Genomic DNA, 8,816 nt, shown 5'->3' on the forward strand with positions numbered 1-8,816 from the left:
ACATAAATTGTATGCTCATAAAAATGCAGTAGCAAATCATGAGACTTTCAGAAAACAAGGTTGGTTTCCTCAGTGTTGTAAAGCAACTGGACCTTTTTCACTTCTTAGCCAATATATTCACATTTGTAAACAGTATTACATACAGAAAAGTGTTCTTTTTCTACATAAATCTCTAACTGATAACTGCTGTTCGTATTAGCAACAGTACTTTTTTGTACCTAAATTTGATTACTTGTTTTTTGTCTTCTCTTTAGTCACATTTTCCACAAACACAGATTTCCCATCACTACTTCAAATTTGCTTTATTTCGCACCATGTTTTGGACCACTGCAAAAAAAACCCCAACAAAACGCTCAATTTTTTTCAACTCTGTTCTGGAAAAGTCCCAGGAAAAATCTTGTTATCACCTTATCACTCTTCCAACCTAGTGATTCTGTGATTCTTAATTTTAAACAATCTGTTTAAGGGTTGATCCAAATCAAACAAGCTTCCATTAAGTGGCACCGGCTTCTATTAAAATGCCATTAGCATCACTGAAGCTTCATGCCCTGTACCAGCGGAAGACTTGTCAGTTTTTAAAAATTCGCCTGAATTTCAAGTTTCCAGTTTTAATGGTTTCATTGCGGTCTCGTTTGAATCTTTGTCACCCTCTAGTGTCACGACAATGGAAGCCATAAGCAAAAAAGGCAAGTACAGCGTCCAGAGCATCCCAGAGCTGTCCGCACAGAGCGAGGTTTCAGGAGCAGCCAGGGCGCAGACAATGGATGGATGCAGAGAGCGCAGTCATGCCACTGCCCGGTGCATGACAAAGAGCCCCAGTCAGCTGCTGGTGCTGTTGGATTAGAGGCGAGAACCATCCGTCCCCAGCGAGGCCACAGCGACGGGGCTAGCAGATTTGTGCAGCTGTGTCGCAGCGCGGCTGTGCTGCTGCCAGCACGGGCGGCTGTGACACTCCGCAGAGCGCCTGTCACATCCCCTCGCCCGGCCTTGTCAGCGGCTCTTAATGACAAGTTTGAAAAACAAATGTTTTTTTGTTTGAAAGGCAGTGGCCTCACATTCACATCCTGTGGTAGCATCCAACACAAGATCGGCTGGATGCCACAGACTGCAGCTTTTGTCCATGGCTGAACATTCCCCTCCCAGCACAGGATTATGCTGTTTAGTTTATTTTTGGTGAAAGCAAATAAAACATGACTCCTACTACCCTTTCTTCACAGATTTCCACAATTACAAGAATGAAACAACCTTCCTGATGTGCATTAGCACGTTTGTTTCCTTTCCTCCTTTCCTTACTTTCTACTCTGCCCTCACCAAAATCACCTGAACTCTCAGTCTTTGATACCCCCACTATCTTCTCTCAGGTCCTGGAGCTCCATCTCTCCCTTTCCCATGCTGACTAGACCCGTGTTCTTTGCTTTGGTTTGGGGATTTTTTTTGTGCTCTGTTCTTTTTCACAGTTCCTCCTGCCTTCTTTAGTGTTGCAGTGGAATTACTCGTATGCCCTTTTCGTTTCCAGAATCCATCTTCTAATGCTGCTCTCAGAGAGGACACTCAGGAAGCACATCTGGAACTTGCTCTTGTGAAATGCTATCAGAAGAAGGGCTAAGCCTTGCCTGGTGGGCAGGAAGGAGGGAATAGGTGGGCATGGCATAGATAGGCACCACCCTAAGGTGGCCGTGGCAGTCAAGAAGAAGGCAAGGGAGTGTAGGAGGCGGGGGACTAGCAGGAGCTGGATGGGCAGAGCAGGAGTCGCAGGCTGGGGCAAGAGTTCTGGCAGGGGAGTTAGGGAGGGACAGGTCAAAGGCTAAACAGAGCAGGGTGCTCCTCACTGGGGGCCCTGTGGTTGTTGCAGGGCTGCAGGATGAGCATTGGGAAGTGAGAAGGAATGGGAGACTCTCCAGTGGAAAATAGAGTTGGGTGTAAAAACATTTGGACGTAAGGAGCAGAGAGTTTTGTAGTATTTGCAGGCTTTGGCAATGGGATCCAGAAGGAATGGGAAGTTCAGGAGTCTTGGTCAGCAATCAAAGAGGTTGGAATCAGCACTGTCTCCTGGGAGCTCACCTACACGGGGTCTCAGTTCAGAAGCAGAGATATGACCCATGTTGTCTGCAGCAAAACTGCCTGGTGCCACCAGAAATGTCATATAGCTGCTGCACTGCTGTGTTAGGAGCCATTCCAGTGTCTTGCCCACAGCACCACTCTTTCCTCCATGAAAACCTTTCTCAAAGCAGATGTCAGACGGGTGACAGGCCCACTGACTTCATCACAGATGCATTTAATTTTGAGAGCTTGCATGGAAATGAATGTATTTCAATTTGTGTTTTGTAAAGCTCCATTAAACCAATTATAATTATTAATCAGAGGGAAAAATAATTCTGTTTTCTGCAGGGTGATGGTGCACATTGCAAAACTACCCAGAACTGAGCTCACCTAGCAGTCTCTGATGTAAATAAAGTCAGGAACAAGGGGCACAAAGCAGAGCTTGTAGGGAACCCAGACTCCCCAGTGCAAGCCTGGCCTTTTTGTAATCAAACTTAATTCTTCAGTTAGAATATTGGAATGGTACAAGGTGAGTCAAAGATTACATCCAGGGAGATAACCATCCCAATAGTTTCAACCTGGTCCTGGGTTGGAGTGTGAGGGATTTTTGTTATTTTTTTAAATCTCTCTTTAAATGGCACACAGATTTCCTGTTTGTCACAATTTGCCGTATTTCCCCACAGAAATGTTCTACTGCTCAAAGCTACAGCTTGTCTAGCACTTTGTGATACTCCAGATGAAAAAAAAAAAAGGAAACCTTATGCCACTTAAAAGAAGCACCTTGGGAAATCTGAAAAATACAGATTATCTCACACAGACTGATTTACCACATAAAAACCGTGTTTCTCTTGTCTGGAAAATGGTTGATTAAATATATCCCACAGTTAAATGGTTTAATGGTTGATTAAATAGATATGTAATGATTAAGCACAAGTACATTTTTGGATTTTGATTTCTAGGAACACGAGCACCATTTAGTTAATCCACATCCGCTATGCAGTACAAAGAGCTGCATGTTTTATTCAGAGCCATGCCAAAGTTTAAAGTGATCAACAGAAACGGTGTCTGCAAGCTGAATATACAAGAGCTGAATATACCAATTATAATGACAAAAGACAGGAGTTTTAAGAGACCAAACACAGCATCCAGATAAAATTGGTATATTGAAGTTCAGTGCTCTAGGAGCTGAGTACCTGATCCAAAATGTTTTGACAGATTTGGGGGCTTCATATAAGGCAATTGATACTTTGTAGACTCAGGGCTACAGAGAAAGAAGTGTCAATTATTTTAAAGATGTAGCTGAAGCTCCTGCTTTTATCAATCTGATGAAACCTTGGCACATGAATGGGTTAGAATTTCCCACATAATTGTATTAATTCCTCTGTTGTTTACACAACACTTATTTTAAAATGGTAAACTGATACGTAAATCACAAGGATCAACAGCAGGGTTTTTTTGGCCATAAGCATTCAAGAAAAATATCACCTTACAATGTGTTTCAGAAACATGAAATCTAACTATGACAGAAAAAGTATGAGTTTACTATGTGTGAATTGCAGTAAGAGGTGGTGCTGATAGCATCAGTTACGAGTAAGTTTGTCTGGCACTTTCTGGGATAATGCCCTATATTGTCTTGCTATGACTTTGCAGAGCTTTAACAGTTTGCTCTTTTACCATTACCGAGGGTTTGTGTCTGTTCACAACCTTTCCTCCGAACAGCTGCAGCATTTCACATCTTGGAAAATGTGAAATTTTTAAGGGGGGAGTTTCCGTGCCAATATGTCCATTCCCATGTTCAGTGAAAAGCACACTAAGTTTAACCGGGGTCCAAGTCTTCGGAAAAATCTCTTCATCAGTGCTCAGAAGGGATTCACTTCCACTTTTCACCTGAAATTCCAAAGGGTGCAACAATATTATCAGCTTTTCCTAACTACAGTTGATGCCTTGGGATTTTACCTATCAGGACCAAGAGACTGTTTTTCCTGGGGTTTTATGTTATCTTTTTTTTCCCCCCTTTTTGTTACAGATAGAGGACAAAGCCACCTGACAGAAATGCAAGGTACAAATAGGTGTGAATATGTGCTAAAGCAACAGTAACTGATGAGAAAAACCTGATCGAAAAAGAAACTGTAAGCTTGTGGAAAAAGAGAAAAACTGGGTCCAGAATTTACAATGGGTAGACTGTAGGGTTTAGAGGTCAAGGAGGAGAGAGGGAAGAGAGAATGTCTAGACAAGGAACTTAGTGGGGATGTCGGGACTGGAGCCAGGGATTGTGATGGGATGTGCCATGGAAATCACTGAACAAACTCTAAATCTTTGGAAAGCAGTTATTTTTAAGTGCAGCAGTACTTGTTAACCACTTCCTAATTTTTCAGAATGTATCAGTACTCATCACATTCTCCCACATTCCTCTGCATCTCTGAATTCACGTGTCTCCTAGGTCATGCGTTCAACTCTGAAATTCAAGTAACCGTGGACACATTTAAACTTATTATGTCCGTTTTACACTCAAAAATACCTTTGGCCAAAGGAAAAGTACACTGGGTCAGGGTCCAGGAACTGTTAGTTCTGGGTTCACATGTGACTAATGCATGACTTTTTACGCTTCACTGCCTTTGTTACTGTGTCTTTTCATCGGCAACTCAGTTACGGTAGAGCTAATGTTGTTTAGTATATTTATCATGTGCAAATACAACCTGCAGAGATGTTACAGGATTTATGTTACTGCAGCATATATTGCCAATGAAAAAAAGGCAGTATCAAAGACAACGATGCATCTTATTGGAGGCAGATTCTCAAATAATTAATTTTAAAACTTTTATCTGTGAACATAATGCTTTCATCCTAGAAAAAATGAGACAGTGCAGTCTACGCCTCTAGCTTGCAAGAGAGGAACATTTTAAATTGTATTTGTAGTCCAAATGCTTGGCTAAATCAGGTAAATATGGAAAGGCTACACAACAATATCCTGAATAGACAAGAGCCTAAGTGAGAAGACATTTAGTACCTGGCATGACTATGTTCTCAGTGTGTAGCTTGGACAACACTGGAAATCAAGGCATTCTGGTTCCCATCCCTCTGCTTTAATAACTAACTACATCACATTGCCCTCTCCATTTTTTTTTAATGATGCATCCCCTTAAGAATTTTGGCTATTTTCTGGTTTATGTTAGCAGAGTTGCCAGCTTCACTTGACTTTCTATCACCTTTGCACCACAGCCAAGTATTTCCCCCCATCACCAAGCACCACAGCACTGCATGAGGCAGACATGGTGTGTCTGTGCTGCTCGGTCTTCCAGCTTTCTCCCCTCCAGCCAGGAAATTAGTGTGTTTAAACTCTAACATGTTTAAGATCCCACTAGCTTTGCCTGAATTCTTTTTTTCCTTTGGTAGCAGACTAAGCTTAGAGTAAGACAAGTACATTAATTTTTACTAGTTAAATTAAAAATAGTGGCTCTGCTGTGACAATAGCAGCAGGGGGAATCCCAGTTGGTCTTCTGGAACATTTCAGGCTTCCTGCTTCACTGTCTCTGCTGCAGTATCCCCCCATACATAACCCAGCAGGCAGCACTAACACACTCATCTAAACAGGCACATTGCCAAAAATATTTGGTCTGTTGAATACTCGTGGTACACAGAGAGAAGACTTTTGTAACTCTCCTCCACATGAACTTCAGCTTTAAATGGCAAAGGAGTGTCTGCACTCTTCTCCCCTGAGAAACCCAAATTTGCTTTTATGACGCCATCAATATTAATGTTCATGCAGCATTCCAAAAAGCTCTTTTCCCCTTCCTCTTCCACTGCCAAACATGAACAATGAAGCAACTTTGTAATCAATGTCATATTTAAACTATTTATTGTTTCTTTCTCCTCCTTGCCCCTTTGCTTTTCCTATGCTTTTGAGGGGTGTATTTTTTTTTTTTTTTTTGGCTGCTGAACTCTATCTTTACTTTTCTTTCTAATGTTTCCCTTGTTTATGTGGCCTTCCTTGCTTTAGGCTTTCAACAAATTCCTCTGTAGCATGCAATCACATAGTTATACAATGTTCCCATAATGCTGAAATTGTTACATACATGCCAGATGTCAAATCCAAAATACATTAGGCTTTGAGAAGAGAGACAGGGGAGGAGCAGAAGAGGCTGAAGTGTATGCACTCGAGAACTGGAGGTTTGGGAAGGTGCACACTCCCTGTAATGCCCTCCAGTAACACAATTCTTACTGAGTGCGACACAGCCGCTCACCAGAGCAGAGCTCCTGCCGCATGGTCCCTCTCTTCTGAACTATGAGGTGCTCCTCAAAGATGGGTTTTTCAGGGAAGAGTTCCTAAATTTTATTCAATCACGGTTTATGTTTTACTGGAGATTGACTGATCTGTAGGGTTAACGACAGGAACTTCTGACCTTCTTGTGTCTTCAGATTTAACTGCAATTGTTTTCCAGACAATCCTAATTTGAAAACAGTAACCAAACAGAGAGAGCTGCTTGCTTTCACACGACATTTTTAAGGAACCTACAAAATTCAGAAACTAAGCTGTGTGTTCTTGAGTGCTCATTTAATGCCCATCTAATGACTTTCCTGTAAATGTAGATATTGAACTCACCGTGCTGCAAGTGCCTCACATCAGCTGGGAAGAGGGGTTGACAGCCAACCTGTGTCAGCAAGCTGGGGAAGGGCCTTGGTCCAAGCTGTATTATGAAGGCATGTCTCTGTAGTCAGGTGGAGACAGTTGTGGAATAGCTTAGCTCATTTTCTAAGGTGCAAAATGGAAGATACATTCAATCCAAAAGCTGTTTGGACACGCTGCTGTGGAACTGTGCCCAAGCTAATAAGTTCTGCTCAAAAGCAGGTTATTCTTTTACATAAGTTGGCTGGTCCCTTATTTGGTGAGGTATATATGCTAAAGCTTGAAATAACACCATTCAGCCTTTAATATAAATGTTGGTTTCTAGACAAAGGCTGCTTAGAAAGACAGTTTTTCTTTTTCATGTTCATCCTTCTGAAGTTCCCAGGTAACTAGTACAGAATATATTACGCTTGCATGACAGAATTAAAGGAGAAGTTAAGAAGCTAAACCTCTTAATGGTTTCTTTCTCTTTCATATTCGTAGCATCTCTCCCTCTGCCAGAACAAGTGAAAAGAGACAGAACTACTACCATTCCATTAATAAAAAAATGCCCCTTTTTCTCTTGTAACTATGTCATGTATACATTAACTTTAATTTATAGTGGCAATATATACCACAATACATTTATGGTTTATAAATTTAAAGTTAAATATTGCAGTTAAATAATTTTTCCATTGGAAGTCTCATTATAGCTATCAAATGTATTATTAGAAGATGTTAACCTTAAATTAAAATGCTTGGTGTCAGCATATCATGACCTTATAAAAGTCTTTTCAGAGATTTTGATGATATTGCACTTTTATTTCCCGTTCTACACACACTACAGTTTAACAGATTCATGTGTAATAAGGTTTATGGCTTCACTATGTCATTAACAAAACCAGATGACCTCTCTGTGTCAGAGGTAAGCCATTTCATATACCATCCTACTCTTACTCTGCTATCATACCTAAGTACTTAATTAGCTAAAGCCTCAGCAATAACTTACTAATCCTTACAAATTGCTAAAAATCTGTAAAAATATAAGTAACCCCCAGGACTTAGCTTGGACGTAGTTTTGAACTACTGTATATAAAACAGTTTCTGGGTTGCCTGAACTTCATGATCACCTGCACTGATTGTGCACACTTTTATCTTAATTAGTCATTGCAATCTGTACCTCGCAGTGCCTAGCATTTCTTTTGTCCACAGTAGAGGTTTGCTCTGCAAAAGAGGAAATGCTATGCAGAAATACACATTGGGAAAACACTAATATTTAGGTTGTAGAAGCTGTTTTCACTGAAGAGTTAAACTGTAATCTATATTAACTCCTTTCATGCCGTCTTGAACAAAAGCACCTGCCCAAAAAATGCACAGATGTATCGCTTTAAGTTAGCTCTGTGGCAAAGACAGCAGGACTGCAGTGCTAATCGGACCTGAGTGCTCCCTGTCTCTTGTGGGACCCCCATGCAAGGACACAGTGCCATTGGAAGTTGATACATCTGGCTTGTGGTTCAGGGTGGGAGAAATCCTGTGGCAGGGCATATTTGTGCCTCTTGCATGCAGAAGGCATGCTGCTCTGCCTGTTGGGTGTTGAAGCTACCTTAGGCCAGATCCACTGACTTACAAATCACAAAACCTAGCTGGAACCTATCCCATTCAGAAGTAACGGTCAAGATTTTAGTGAAAAAATTCTCCATGTTTTCTTAGGATAATCATAACTTTTGACTGGGATTTGACTACTAAATGTAGCATGTAAATGTGAATGAGAGGGGTACAGCTGAACAGGACAGCCAGTAGAGTCCCTTCTTAGATGAACCCAACACACCATTTCCTCAAGCCTACAGACTTCTGTCCCCTCTCACAACAGATGTCCCTGAGCTAGTGTCTATCTCTCATAAACACTTGACAACCACATTTGTTTATACTTGACTGAGGTACAGTTTAGCTCTTTATCTAATGTGCTTTTGTCTCTGTGGGCTTTTTCAAATCTCTGTGGAGCAGGAGTTGCTGCTGAGACAGCGGCTACTGTTCCATGGCAACTAAAAATAAAAGACTACTGCCTTCTTTTGATTTCAAACCTACTATCTGCAGGAGACATTTCAGGGTGCCCAGTTCTTACACTGTGACAGAAAGAGGACAATCCCTCCCTAGTATTTTTTTCTGTGCCACT

The sequence above is a fragment of the Sturnus vulgaris genome, chromosome 1 (assembly GCF_052056855.1).
Source record: "Sturnus vulgaris isolate bStuVul1 chromosome 1, bStuVul1.hap1, whole genome shotgun sequence".
NCBI lineage: Eukaryota > Metazoa > Chordata > Aves > Passeriformes > Sturnidae > Sturnus > Sturnus vulgaris.